The sequence below is a fragment of the Macaca mulatta genome, chromosome 12 (genome assembly GCF_049350105.2).
Source record: "Macaca mulatta isolate MMU2019108-1 chromosome 12, T2T-MMU8v2.0, whole genome shotgun sequence".
NCBI lineage: Eukaryota > Metazoa > Chordata > Mammalia > Primates > Cercopithecidae > Macaca > Macaca mulatta.
Genome location: NC_133417.1, coordinates 90,618,753 through 90,634,608, shown reverse-complemented (window position 1 = coordinate 90,634,608; position 15,856 = coordinate 90,618,753). Strand labels below are relative to the sequence as shown.

The 15,856-nt window shown below is 34.4% G+C and overlaps 1 long non-coding RNA gene across 3 annotated transcripts in view; it reads left to right on the top strand.

Annotated features, from left to right (window-relative positions):
- Positions 1-11,201, top strand: part of LOC144333318 (uncharacterized) — an 80,988-nt gene extending 69,787 nt beyond the window's left edge. For 2 of the 3 annotated variants that reach the window (XR_013401894.1, XR_013401893.1), the window contains exons 2-3: positions 10,414-10,560; positions 10,738-11,201. This is a non-coding gene — a long non-coding RNA (uncharacterized LOC144333318). Of the gene's footprint in view, positions 1-914; positions 1,606-10,413; positions 10,561-10,737 lie in introns of those variants that run through there. The other variant, XR_013401892.1, reaches the window with a different exon arrangement.
- The last annotated feature ends 4,655 nt before the right edge of the window (positions 11,202-15,856 follow it).

Genomic DNA, 15,856 nt, shown 5'->3' with positions numbered 1-15,856 from the left:
CTCTCTTTCTTTCTTTCTTTCTTTCTTTCTTTCTTTCTTTCTTTCTTTCTTTCTTTCTTTCTTTCTTTCTTTCTTTCTTTCTTTCTTTCTTTCTTTCTTTTTCAGGAATAGGGTCCTGCTCTGTCACCCAGGCTAGAGTGCAGTGGCAGGATATCAGCTCCTCACACCAGCCTTGAGTTCCTGGGCTCAAGCCATCCTCCCACTTCAGCTTCTTGAGCAGCTGGGACTACAGGCATGCACAACTTTGTCTGGCTAATATTTTTAAATTAATCTTGTAAAGATGAGGTCTCCCTATGTTGCCCAGGCCGCTCTCTAACTCCTGGGCTAAAGTGATCCTTCCACCTTGGCCTGCTCATGAGATTTCAAATTGGCAGGACAAATAGGAAAAAAGGGATGCTCGGGAAAAATTAAGGAAAGAAGAGAGGGAAAAAAGACAGAGTGGGGTATAGTAAGGACACAGTGAGCAGTGAAGAATCTTTAAGACCAAAAATGTGTAACACTTGATTAACATTGCTCATTTTGTTTTGAGTTAACTCTTCTCTTTAGTTAGTTATAATGTTACACATTCAGGATTAGGATGGCAGTTTTATTTTATTGTGTGTAGTTATATAAAGAAAAAACCTGGGTTTTGTATTTTTGTTACTGAAAAAAATAATGTTGTCAAGGTGCTGAACAAAGAAACAGTCATGGCGTTGGAGCCAGAGATGACCATCTTGGAGTAGACTTTTTCCCTGGACATTGGCAGAAATCTCCAGAAAGAATTAGACTGTTCTTCCACAGCCTTCCCTGAAAACCTTTACTTTCATAGTAATCACAGTCTCCAGAAGTTCTTCATCTATATGTTGCCCCTCTAGACTCCAAACTACTTTAGCACAGAAACCATGCCCTTTGATGCTAAAATAACACCCTGCTTATAGAAGCAGCTTAAAAATCAGCAACTACAGTACAGTAAAGTAGGTTTTAATGTTGGCTGACATAGGCCTTCTAGGTTTAAAGGAGGAGAGGCACAAGTAGGGCCAACAGTATTAACCTAGTTAAGAACTGGACCCAGGAGGTAAGCTACACTACAAATAATCACGTTCAAAAAATTGTGAAAAGCCCAGTTTCCTGGCAGGCAGTGTGATAAAGAGGCAAGAACACATATTTTGGAGTTATTCAGATTTATGTTTAAGCACTGGGTCTACCATTTACTGACTGTGCAATAGGTTACCACATACTTTTCTGAATTAAAATTTCTAGTTTAGCTAATCATATTTCATAAAGTTATGGAGAGAATTAAATTATTTAACATATGCAAAATGAGTCACTGTTCAAGTAAAGTAAATTTAATGCCTGGAACATTTTTACAGAAGTGAAACACTATTATAACAGCTATAGACAAGCTTTGCTTACTTTACAGTTTCACCTGGAGCCAATTGTGTGATGATGCAGCCGCTTTTTATTTATGTCTGAAAAGTGTATTGCTGAAGAACGGAAAACAAGTTTTACTTTCATTTGAAGAGCCCAACTTTTGTTGCCAAGGGCATAAAGCCAAATCATGTGGGCAAGCGGGAACCATACATTTGTGCTTACTGGGCTGTGCTTGGTGGGAGTTGTAGATTCTAGGTGAGTACAACCTTGGATTCAGCAGAAATGCTCGAAAGTACTACTCCCCCAAGACTTCATGAAATCAACTATTCATGAGAGAAAATAGAATGGGGAAAACAACTAAATTCATTTTCTTTAAAACATTTACTTTATATTACCTTATCCTCTAACTTACAGGAGATGATGAAAAGAAGTCTAAAATGTGCTTGAACTAAAGTGTTTGATTGTTGTTGGTAAGAGAAGAAATATATCTATAATTCATTTTGTAAAGCGTATTTCCCGTTACTTGCTACAGAGATAGCTGCCACCTCTAATTGTGTTTGTGTAGTTCCTTAATTTGCATGAAAGAAGATAACATAAATGAAAACTCAGGAGAAAAACTAATTCAGATTACTAGTCCAGGCAAGCTAATTTGTTATTCATTAAATGCTAATGAACCCAGCACCCTTGTTTTATTTGTCTCTTTCTATTTGAGATTTGAAAGGTCTTGTAACACAGTTAAAGTCTACAATAAACAGATATGTGAAATTAATGCACTGTTTTTCCTCTTCTTTCTGTTTGGTAGATATACAATTATTCCTGGACTAGGCAAACTAAATAAATCACTATGGAAAAGTATATTTCCTTTCTGTTTAAAAAGCTAAATTTAATCAAAATGAAGCTCTTCTCATTGTATATTGTCTTCAGTTTCCATATGACCTAGACATTCCATATGTCTATGCTATAGTCCAGCCTATTTTTTAAAAATCCAAAAATGAGATTGAGTTTAGGTAAATTGAAACATGTTATATTTATTTGTTTTTCTTACCATTCAAATGTTATTTTTAACAGGCTTTTTCTAAACATATTTTCTATGACTGTTTACTATAAAATGCAGCAGATAGAAGGTGATAGCATATGTATTCAGGGTAGGCTGGTTTTTTTCATTGTTTATTTGCTTTCTTAACCTAGTTATTATTAGGTTAGATTATTTATTAGTGAACTTGGCCATCATATAGAACTACTGAATTTACTTACCTTATATGTCATTTATTTACTACAAATTCTATGTGCTGTTATAGCTGTTACATTGCAATATAACATATGGTGAATACAGGATCAGAATTATATTTCAGTCATCACTGCTCATCTACAATCAGTATCACTTATGTTCATACTTCTTGTTAGCAATGTTTTTCTCATTTTTATAAAATCTGACTCATAAAGAGGTTTAAGAAAAGGAAAGAAGTTAAACTTTCTTTTCTTTGTAAACTTCATAGAATAGAATCAGATATCCACTAATATTCCATAAAGTAGGTTATTAAAATCACTTACAATGCTTGGTGGAAGGAGATAGTTTTAGTTTTTACCAGGGACCATTCACTCTGGTAGTTGATCAAACTCTCATTCTAAGATGTGACGTAGTTTGATCATGGAGGTACACCTATTTAACTCCTTTGCTGAAACAAATGACGTTCCGGAGGCCAGTCTATTATTTTTTTAGCCTGTTTTCTTTCTGGCATCCAGATGAGAGTGTTATTTAGTAATAATGAAAGACCAAAAAGAGAAAGAAGTTTCATTTCTTGCAATTTATGGTATTTTTTAACAAAACATCTTGCACAGACAATTCTAATAGCTACTGAAAAATGCTAACCAGTTTTATTTGTTTTACAGGCCACTTACAAAGGCCTCAACCTAAAACAACACAGAAATAGCTGCCACATCCAATAGGCAGCTAGACTTTTTAAAGAAAATCATAATTTTGGAGCATAGAGTCATGAGGATCATTTAAGAGAAGGAGCATGAGCCTTACAGAAAGAAAGAAGGTTTTAACCCTGACTCAGTTACATACAAACCTTGTAATATTTTTAATCTATTTGTACCTCAGTTTCTTCAATTGTCAATTTGGAATAATTATACTTTATATCATTATTGTGTATTGGTTGAGAGCTCCGATGATTTCAACCTGCCCATCGTAGGCAATGTGATTCACATTAGCTTTAACTTGAAAGTTTAACATATCACTCTCTGATCAAATCATTGTCTGTCTAAACAACCGAGGGCAGAACTTTATCTACTATATTTGCTGCAGTATTTTAGCACCAGAAAACAGAGCTGAGTATGCAGTATCATTCAATAAATATTTGTTAAATCAACAAATAGCTTACTAGCTAATCCTTAGTTATCATATTGTTGATTTTGCATAAATTTCAAAAGAGATTGGGAATTATAAATTATTGTGTTTCCAAAACCTCCTCTAATGGTATTTCTGTCTTAGGATATAATAAATATTGAGAATACCTTAAAAATGTAATATAAAAATGTATTTTTCCCATTCTACTTCCCTTTTTTAGAAATAATTTAATATTAATAATTAAGCTTGGTGAAATTATTATAGTGTGAAGCAATTTTGAAAATGATTAGTAACCGATAGACTTTAGAAATATTTTCTCAAAGCTATAGGTATACTACCACTAACTAAATAAACCTACTCTTCTTTACTGCACTTTGATTACTGCTGTTACTTCATAGAAAATGTGCATTGCAAGATGAGCTCTATTTTAAAACATATAAATGCCAATGCACCATCTACAACTCAGAAAAAAAGTAACAACACTCTTGATATCTTTGGCCTTATGGTCAAATGACATCTTGAAATCCTTAAAAAACTACTACCAGGAAAGAAAAATTGAGAAATAAAACAATTGGTTCTGTTATGGATGTATTATGGACCCTGTGACCTACTGAAAGATTTTGACAAGTTCAATCTTCCAATGATGGAGAAATTTGTGATGGACTCTGATTTCATTGGGTTATTGGACAGTGCAGCATTGTCTTTGTTTATCAAATTAGAGCGAATACTTTCATTTCTCCATAAAGGTTTATGGAAAGGCTAAAAGGTCATTTGTTGCATGATTATGGTTACTGCAATGACACAACTGCCACAGGCCACAGGTCACACATGTCACAGGTTTTTCTAAAGTTGAAATTGGAATCCAACTTAAGAAATTGTGAGTCCCTGAAAATGAGCACTAGATGCTTTCTTTTTTTCTTTATTACTTTCTCTTTTCTTTCTTTTTCTCTGCCAGTTGACAATTCCTTCTCTACCCATCCTTCATCCTTGTACTAAAGAGAGCTCCCCTCAGATAATTTCACCCTCATTCCTCTCAGATCAAAACCTGGGAAGTGACAAAAACCTTCAAATAAATATTTACATATAAGAAGAGAGAACTTGTTCCTGCTTACTGTCTGCAACCTTGTGGCAACATTATGAACTTGATAGGAACAAAGGGCTAGGCAGTTCTCCAGATTTCTGCTGGCCCATAGGGCACAGAAAGGCAGCAACAACACTGTCTCTATGTGGGCTGACAGACTTGGAGACAGCAGAACACAAAATGCATTGTCTAAATAACCTGAAGTCATGGAGAGCTGCGATGATGTTTAATGCATGAATGCAGAGGGACCATGACATGATGCTCAATCACCAGATGTCATAAGTTATATCATAGCTAGGGACATCTAGGACAGATCCTGGAGTCCAAGGCCTCATAGGATGACCTACAGGATGACTCAACTGGTGATCGTTTTTTTTCTTTTAGTTTAGTCTGTAATTATCTCCAGATTCTTGCCATACCCTCATAACTGCCTTCTTTCATCTCTATTTCTCAAATTCTTCTTCTAAATCAATATGTAGTCTCCAAACTTAATTAATTGCATACCTTCGTGTTCAATCTTCACCTCACTGGTAAAAATATATTGAGCTCTCTGACACTCTATATTTTTATATAGTGTATACATATTTTATTATGCTACTATATTATAGATCAGTAAAATAATGCACATTTTGTGAAGAGAGTGACATAAACAAATTCAGTCTTTCTCTCTCTTATTATCATAACTTACATACTTTTCATCTCTTACAGAATAAATGATAAGATTCTAGCATATCCTGACTTGCCCTTCTATGGTTTGATTCTCCAACCTCATCTCATACTAATCCATCTTTCTCTCCTTATTTATGTTCAAGAAATACATAACTTGTTGAATTTTCTTCAAGGATAACTATGAGTACAAATACTAGTCGATATATGTTTTACACTGTATTAAATTAATTGTGTATTCCTTGTACCCTGACTAGACTATAAGCTTCTTTTGGAATGGGTCCTGGTCATCTCTCTCTCTTTCTTCCTCAAAAGTTAGTTTGTCAAATATAGTGAGCACCCAATATACACTTTTATTTTCTACTTTTGGCAAAAAAAAAAAAAAAAAAAAAAAAAAAAATCTGAGCACATGCATATTCAAAGTCCATGAATGAGCATAAATTTATGGTAATGCCTACGTGCTCATTTTATTAATACTTACATATGTCATCTTTTATTATTACAATAAATGGGGCTCTGCTGATACCTGAATAGGAGGAAAATAAATATACAGACTCACAAAAGAAATACTCTTTATTTGATCAAGAACCAATGAACAACTAAGCACTCATTAAATAACAAAATTATGCAACAATTTAAAATGTTTTTAGAAAAAGCCTAAATCTATGAAAAAAATAGCAAACATATCATACATGCACTCTGATTACATCTCTATAAAAAGATATATGCAAAAATAAAAATTATGAGATTTAATAATTAAGAATTAATATTTAGAACATTTATTTTTAAATATATATTTTGACATATCTTTCTCATGGTATGATAAATTATAAAATAAAAAGATTTAATGAAGTATTTGTAATGGACAATTTTATTGCACAGCTTCCTTTGAGAGATTCTCTAAAACTGGAACCATAATAAATGTTATAAAAACTATATGAACCCATAAATCTCCTTAACAAAAAATAAGTTTATAAGAAACAAACATATGGACACATTACTCATATAATGTTTGCGATCCTAAGGGAAGTTAAGAAATTTGTGAACCCGAAAAATTAGACTACTGCAAATAATTTCTCTTGACATTCATTCCTACTTGTAATTAATATATTTTAATTCTATTACTGTAAGTCACCCATGCTTCTTTGTTCTTTTTTAATTCTAAGTAGCTTGGCCAACACAGAAAGAAGACACAAGCAAAGTTTGGGGCTAGAAAAGCACTATTCACTTACATTGTTACTTTGTGGGCCTATAATACTAAAGGGAATAGAACAATGCACGATCCTGGCATCAAAGGAATAAGAGAAAATTGTTATTTATCTTTGTCTAATTAGAAATAAAGGATCAAAATCCAGATAACATAATTTATAAAGAAAGTATAACCTTACTCACTTCAACTTCCAGGATCAGGTTAGCAGCAGTTACAGTTCAAAGAATTCTGAAGATTGGAATTACAAAGGTGAGCCTTTTAGTGTACAAAGATCCTTTGGCAAAGACCCTTTTATCACATTACATATTTAATTTAAAAAAGAACATTGACCCTGTCTACACTTATACTATATTTTTAATCTAAATAAATAGCTTTCATTTATTGTTTTTTTAATGATCTAAATTGTTCTCTATTGTCTTATGGGCATTAGAAGTACTTTTCCATACAACACTTTTAACTTTTTCTAAAGGAGTTATTTTTTCTCCTGCTTTTGGTCATTAATTAGGAAGGAAAATTTTAATGACCAAACAATGATAACAGATTTTTCTTCTTCCATTGTTATTTGTGAGATGGGTAAAACTCTTATTTTTGCAGAGCTCAGGAGAAAGGAGAATGAGTTCTGGGTTCTTATTTGATTGACTAGCCCTGTGTGAATACAACTTAAATGTCAAGGGATGTTTAACACCACTAGTGCATCATACAACATCATTTTGTACTATAATATGTAATCATTGTGACTTCTACAAAAAGAAGGGTATTTTTTTCCTTAAAATTTTGCTTATATTATTGTCACCTAGGGACATTTTTTGATTGTTTGTTTTTGAGACAGACTCTTGCTCTGTTGCCCAGGCTGGAGTGCAATGGCACAATCTAGGCTCACTATACCCTCCACCTCCTGGGTTCAAGCAATTCTCCTGCCCTAGCCTCCCAAGTAGCTGGGATTACAGGTGTGTGCCACCACACCTGGCTAATTTTTTGTATTTTTAGTAGAGATTGGGGTTTCTCCATGTTGGTCAGACTGGTCTTGAACTCCCGATCTCAGGTGATCCGCCCGCCTCTACCTCCCAAAGTACTGGAATTACAGTCGTGACTCACTGCGCTTAGTCTCTGGGGACATTTTAGAACTAAAATAGGAAATAGTTTCACTTAAAATGAACAAAACATTCCAGCACATCAAGAATATAGAATCTGCTTGGCAACCACTGCCAAATGGTGCAATTTACTAACATTGTAGGATCATACAGAACTATAAGTCCTCTTTGACAAAAGAAAAAAAAATTGAAGAATAGTATGCTTTTTGGTAAATGGATGTTTGGTATACTAGGGAATTATATATGTTTGTGTATATATATTATATGAAATATATATATATAGAGAAAGAGCAATTGCTCTATATTCAAAAAGAAGATAAAAACATATGAAAATTAATATGTTCCAATGATATAGAAAATAAAATTGGTAATAAAACTTTTTCTACCTTGGAAGTTAAATAGACTATAGACAAAAGTCATTTGCTTCATACAGTTAGTCGGGTTTGTCCTGCTTTATTTTGTTTGTTTTTACAGCTTTTAAATAACGATAAAACGTTCTAAAGTCTCTCACAACTGTTCTTCCCAACCGTATATATGTGTTGAGGCCCCATAGTGGTTACTGTGGTGGTCTTATTGCAATCATCCACAACTTAGAGCCTAAGAAGAATTCTTGTAATTTCACTCGTTGTTCTCAGGTTTACTTATCCAGATTCTCACAAAGTGTGGTGGCATGACTTTTATGGGTATTTGTTGTTGGTTTCTGGTTTCTGTGATTCATAAGATCCTGTACCATTAACACTTTATGGTTTCATATTAATATTGATGCTGTGGCAATATATAGGCTAGTCTTGATGTACTCTAGAGTTGCCTGAATATATATAATAAGTTGAGTTGTCTTGTTACCAAGTTTCAATGAGGATGTTGCTGGTAGGATTTTCTGTGCTATGCTGATTGTCTCTGTCTCCATCCCTCTTTTCAGGGATTTGAGGGATATATATACTGTATTCTTGCTATCAGAAATGGTCCATAATGTTTTTTCTTGGCTTCTATGTTACTGATTTTTAGTTTTCTATTGGATAGACATTTTAAATTCTAGTGATCTAAAGCTACACATTTTTTCTCTTCTACTAAAGCTTGCTCTTAAATTTTCCTTATATATACTTAATTTTAAATTATAAAGATAATCAGGAGATATAGCCTCATCCCAAACAATATTAGAGCTGATAAACATTTTACAATATCAGAACATTGATAAACATTTTACATGTTGCTGCTATACAATGTTTTCATTGTGTTAATTTTTATGTTTTTATATTTATTATTGCTTTATACACTCCACACTCTAGGAATTTCTTTAGTCTCCTCCCTCTATATCCAATTCTCTACTTTTTAAAGTACATGTACATTTTTTAATTGGAAAGTTACCAGTGATAAACATATTTTGATAGAAAAAAAATTTATTTTTGTCTTTTTTTTCCCCTAGAGCTTTAAAGATATCCAGTTGGATTCTAGTTGCTCGTGGAAACTTTGTCATATACCTAATTTTTATTTCATACCTATGATTGTTTGTAAGATCTTTATTTTTAGTACTCTAAAATTTCACTAAGACATTGATACAGCCAGGGTCCCCAGGGAAACTCCAACCAGCCTGTGCACTAAGAGTGCAAACTGGGGTGATGCCGTGGAAGTTTGTTCCATTTGCAGTGGGGTGAAGCCTGGTCCCTCCTCTTCCTCGGTGGTATCTGGGATTCAAACTTTGAGGCAGGAAGCTCACCAGCAGTGACTCTGGCTTTATGAAGGATCCCTACTTCCCTTTTTTTCCCTTTCACCCAATAAAAACCTGCCTTACCTTTCAAATTGTCTGTGAATCTAATTTTTTGTGGCCCTGTGATAAGGACCCCATCTTTAGCTGAACTAAGAAAATGTCCTGCAATATTTTAGAAAATGTTGCAACATAGGGTCGAGAAGCAGTGACTGAGCTGCAAACCAAGCAATATTTTTCCCTCTTGCTTCTAAGTCTTTTCATCCTTGGACTTCTGAGGGTAGGGGAAACCATGCCTTCACCCCATCACTCCTGAGGGTCAGGAAGGTCGATGTTGGTCTCCATGGCTCGCTGATTCCCATCACCTGGGAGGATTTGCAGAATAATTGCTCAAAACGAGAATATTGATCCAGATTTCTACATTACCCATCCCTTTTGTTCTTTCTGAGCTGCAGCCGGAGACTGCTGGTTGGTTCACAGGAACCAGCAGGATTAGCCTAAATTGTAGGAGAAAACTTAAAAACAAGTAATCCATGTAGAATTTAATGACAAATGTATGATAAGGTTTGAAATATAATTTCTCTTTCTCCAGTCCTTATGTTTATTAAAATAACAAATCATAATAGGACCAAGTTGTTTGCAAAATAGACTTTAATTTTATACTTGGCTTGATTATTTGCATAAAGTGCAGCAAGAAATAGAGTAACTATTTCTATATAGGCCTTTTGGATTGGCTTTCATGGAATTCTGTTCTACAAGGCGAGCCCAGCCATGGGTTTGTAACCTCAAATACCTATGAGTTAGGTGATTCTCTCCTCTTAAGGTCCCAAGATAAACTTGGAGCTTGTTGAAAAGTGACATTCTTTACTGACCACAGATCAGAGCCCTGTATAGGGACTGTGTAGACAAAGGTATGAGGCCAGTCTCATTTTTCCTTTCTCTTCCTCTGTTCTCTCTTCACAGATAGGTAATTGTGTCTCTGTACTACAGGACACTCCCCTCGGATGCCTCCTCCAAACTGGAAAGAGCTAATTTCCCAAACGTTAAACTGGTTGGCTTAAGATTAGGGTCAGCGAAGGAAATCCAGAAGCCCAACATGCTGCCAAAAGGGTAAAGTTTTTTTTTTTGTTTGTTTTGTTTTGTTTTTACCAGTCAGGCTTTTGGCCTCCCTCTCTCTCTGCAAACTGGTAAAAGGACTCCAGATTTTTGAGCTGTCCTTACATGTTCCCTTGTTTCATTTTGATAACATGTTTTCTAATAACCTCGTTTGTCTTTTCTTGCCTTCAGGCCATCAAATGCCAAATGGTCATGCAACCAAAGCCTCTGATGATAGCCCCTTCTACTGTGTACCCTTAGAAAGATCTCTGAGGAAGCTCTGAATGTTATTTTCCCCAAAACAGCGCCCCCTGTCAGCAGGAAGCAGTTAAGATTTGTCTTTGTACTTATCCTTATTCTAAGGGCATTTAGATATACTTCTTTACAGAAGGGCAATGAGATAGCCAGGTGAAAGGGGATCCCCAGAGAAACTCCAACTAGCCTGCGCACTGGGAGGAATGTGCACTGGGGTGGAGCCACAGAAATTTGCACCGTTTGCAGCGGGGAGGAGCCTGGACCCTCCTCTTTCTAGGTGCTACCTGGGATTCAAACTGTGAAGTGGGAAGCACACCAGCAGGGACCTGGCTTTTTGGACGGTCTCTGTTCCCCTTTCTTTCCCTTTTTACCCAATAAAAACCTGCCTTACTCACCCTTCACATTGTCTGCAAGCCTAATCTTTCGTGTCCCTCTGATAATAACCCCGTCTTTAGCTGAACTGAGGAAAAGTCCCACAACAGTACGTTCAGATGTTGACTTTTATTAATTCATTCTGCTTGTAGCTTGTTATGCTTTTTTACATTGCAAAGTCTTCAATTCTGGTAAATGCTATGTCATTATATCTGAATATTTTGTTCTTTTTTTTTTTACTAAAACTGTAACTACTTCGTTAAATAAATTTAATATACATAACTATATATTTTTTGAACTAAGACATATCAAATATATATATTTGGATTTGTCTTATTTCATTTTGTGATGCTATAAAGGAACACCTGAGGCTGGGCAATTCATTTTAAAAAAAGGTTTATTTGGCAAATAATTTCAAATGGATGGGAAGTTCAAGTTTGTACATTTGCATCTGGTGAGAGCCTCAGGCTTCTTCCATTTGTGGCAGAAGGAAAAGGGTATTCAGTGTGTACAGAGATAACATAGTGAGAGAGGAAGCGAGACAGAGAGAGAAGATATGCTAGTTTCTTTTTAACAACCTGCTGTCATGGGAACTGACAGAGTGAGAACACACTGACCCTTTCCCCTATTTCAGGGAGGGCTTTATTCTATTAATGTGGGATGTCCCCTCAGGATCTAAACACCTTCCATTAAAATCCACTTTCAACACTAAGGAAGCCAAATTTCTACATGAGATTTGATAGAGACAAACAAACTATATTCCACCTATAGCAGAATTTTATCATTCTAACCACTATTTCTGTTAACCTGTATTTTTATATCTTCCATCACTTTATCTCACGGTTTTATTCTGGAAAGTAATTTGAGATGTATTTTAATTCAGTATTTATTTTTGAATCTTTTCCTTAATCTATTTTTGTCTTTTTACTTAAATTTTTCATGTCCCATTTGAGATTCTCCCCTCTGTTATCCACTCAACTTAACTGAGTATTACTACTATAATAAGACAAGACTTCTTTTTTGTCATAGTGACTTCTATTTCCTATGAGTAGGTCTTTCTTTGTCTTCCCAATATTGTCTGAAACTTGACAAAATTACGAAATCATGGGCACTAATTTATATTTTAAAAAATGCCTTACAGTATGGAAGTTGGGCATATTGTTCTTAACTAATATGAAGTTCTTCATGGCAGTTTCTTCCTAGAAGTGCAATGGCAGCTTGAGCATATAAAGTTTAGAAAGGTGTTTCAGAACATGCTTGTTCACTTTCACAGATACCTTTGCTTATTTTTCATTGATTGCAAGTCTTTATTTAATATGTATGTACTTAAAATATTCATATTGTTATTCCTAGCAGATTGCTCAATGATTAATATAAGAATAACAATACTTGAAAGTAAAATTATACTCTTAGTTGTTTCTGATGTCTCTTGCTCATGTGGCCTTGTTATCTTAGATGTTTGCAATATTGTCTTATGAAGTCCTTCTATTAAATTTTATCTGGGAGAAACCTGTGATGGTGTGGGTTGAGAGTTGGAGTGTATCTCCGTAGTAGATTGTGGTTTAATTTCATGAGACATCTTAGGAGTTCAAAAGCCAATGACCATTTTTATGTTAATTTCATGGCCTATATGTGCTTAAAGCATGTCGAGGCCAAACTTGAAGAAGTAAAGGCTGAGCAGAAATTTTGAGTTTTCTGAGAAGACTGCTTTTTCTTGTTCTCACCTAGAGCCTATGCAGGTACAGTGCAGCTTACGGTTTCCATGCACTTACTGTCTACCTACTTTTCAAGGTTTATAGACACTTGGGGTTCCTGGTTTATATTCAGTGATCTTATTTTCTACCTTATGTCCTAGATGGGCACAAGAACTAATCTCCTGGGTCTTGGGGGTATGTAATCCCCTTCTAATGTGTATTCTTATCCCCTGACACCTGGGGCATGACAGGATAAACTTATCAGCTTTTCTGAGTAGGTCTCAGTTTTCACATTATTTCTGGAACTAGAAACTTACTTTTCTTTAAGGTCAAAGCAGATTTGAATTTAAAATAGATTTGTTAGGTATTATGTAGGATTTCTAAATATTTATGGCAGGTAAATATTTAGATTTCTTTAATCCACCATCTTACAATAACCACAAAATATTCTATAACTCAATCTCTTTAAGCAGTTCAGAAAAGTTTTCTACTCAATTCACATTAAGAGACAATTCACAGTTTAAATCTACAGAAGAAAAGGAAACAAGAGTTGTAATAAATCATGATTTTAAAACTCTACCTACAGACTTTGAAAAATATTTTATTTTTTAATCACTTCACGTAAATATAAATGCCTAGCTCAGTCCTTGGCAACTGCAGACAATAAGCACTTACTGAACAAAAGAAAAAGAATACCATAGGTATATTCCCCATGACCCTAGAGGTTAAAATAATTATGCTGATTATGTGGCTGTTACAACTGTAAATGCTTGATGAAAATATTCTGTTCCACTTATTATTTATTAAACAATGTCTTCTTCCTCCCATACATATGGGCATCATGCTGTAATTCTTAAAATTTATACGCACAAGCTGCCATTGCACGTCCAGGAAGAAACTTCCATGAAGAACTTCCTATTAGTTAAGTACAATATGGCCAACTTCTATCCTGTAAGGCATTCCCTTTAAATATAAATTAGTGCCCATGATTTCATCATTGTGTCAAGTTGCAGATAATGTTCAGAAGATACAGAAAGACCTACTTATAGGAAATAGAAGTCACTATGACAAAAAAAAAGTGTTGTCATATTATAATCATACTGCTTAGTTAAATAGAGTGGATAATGCAGGGGAAAATCTCTATTTGAAACCAATGTTACTTCCTGTCATAAAACATTCTGGTTCTGAAATGTGTTATTTTGATTTTTTTCTTAAAAGTAATTCACTTGCCTGAATGAAATCCAGTGATATGTTTATGGATATTGCTTTATTTGTGCTTCTAAATCTATTATAAAAAATAAAGTTAGAAAATAACTCTTCATATGTGGAAAAGTTGAACATAAGTTTTAATGTGACTGAAACGTATTTTCTCTTTAAAAAACTTAGAAAAACTACTTAAGAAATGTTAAAAAGGTAATGGAGCACATTAACTCACATCATTCACTCTATAATTTCGGGGATTCAAAATGGGTCATTAACTACAATTTGACAATGCCATTCTGAGTGGGAAAAACAGAAATGTTATTAGAAAGCTTGATACTGTATTCTATTTGAAAATGTATAGTTATCATGCTAATACAAGCATTTAAAAGGGTTTTTCCTTTGACTGTGAAATGTAATTATATATGGCATCCTTCATAAAAAAAGTTCAGTGAGACCTACTAGGCAATTGGTACTTTTAGTTCAGTACAATTCATCTGTAATATCAATTTTCTATTATTTGAAATTATATTATTAATTGAAAGCTCCAGATATTCAGTTGCAATTTCCTTAGGAAAAGAAAATACTGGTGTTTTTAAAGACTTCTACCAAGTGTTTAATTCAAAATAAAGTTTTTCTTTTTAGCTATAGTAAAGTCTGTTGTATCACAACTCATTAAAACCCCATTTTGGGGCATAAATAATGATAAAAAGTGATAACATGTAAAAACCAATTTATTATTATTTAAATATGTAGTTCAGTCCAATAAAACTACTTTCAACGTGACAGCTCTGCATCCATCATTCTGGAGGGTATGTGGTGGTATTTCATTGTTTTAATTTGCATTTCTGTATCATGAGATTGAACACCCTTTCATATATTTATTAGTTATTTGAATATTTTCTTTTGTGACATACCTATTCAAAGTTTTACTCTGTTTTTTATACATTTTTTAAAAAGTGTATATACTGGTTTTTTTTAATTTTTTTTAATTTTTTTTTTTTTTTTAGACGGAGTCTGGCTCTGTCGCCCAGGCTGGAGTGCAGTGGCGCGATCTCTGCTCACTGCAAGCTCTGCCTCCTGGGTTAATGCCATTCTCCTGCCTCAGCCTCCCTAGCAGCTGGGACTACAGGTGCCCGCCACCGCGTCCGGCTAATTTTTTTGCATTTTCAGTAGAGACGGGGTTTCACCGTGTCCGCCAGGATGCTTTCGATCTCCTCCTGACATCATGATCCGCCCACCTCGGCCTCCCAAAGTGCTGGGATTACAGGCGTGAGGCACCGCGTCCGGCCTGTAGATACATATTTTTAAAAAACATATTTGTATATACATTTTTTTCAGAATATGTTATTTATGCCTTGCATGATGTATGAATGTCTTTTCAAAGTTTGTAGGTAGCCCCTTCATTCTCCATGCTAATTCTTGATTACTTAAAATTTTATTTATTTTTTAAAAATAACTTTCTTTGTGGTCTATTTGGAAAGCAGTCTTTGTCTACCCTACTTAGGAAAATATTCTTCTCTGTAACCATCTAGAAGTATTATTAGTATGTTGTAGGTGCTCTGAAATATACTAATGGGATATATGGGAAGCAATAAGGATCTCACTATTGTATCATTCATCAAGTTCAGAAGCCCCCAGGTTAACTTCCTTCTTCCTACAGTCCATCATAGTCTTCCTATACTTGTTTGTTGATTATGTCCAGGGTGTTTTAGTTATGCATGGGAGACACATGGAAGGAACAATTTGTCTTGCTAGAACTAGAAATCCTTCAGTATTCCTTAAAATGT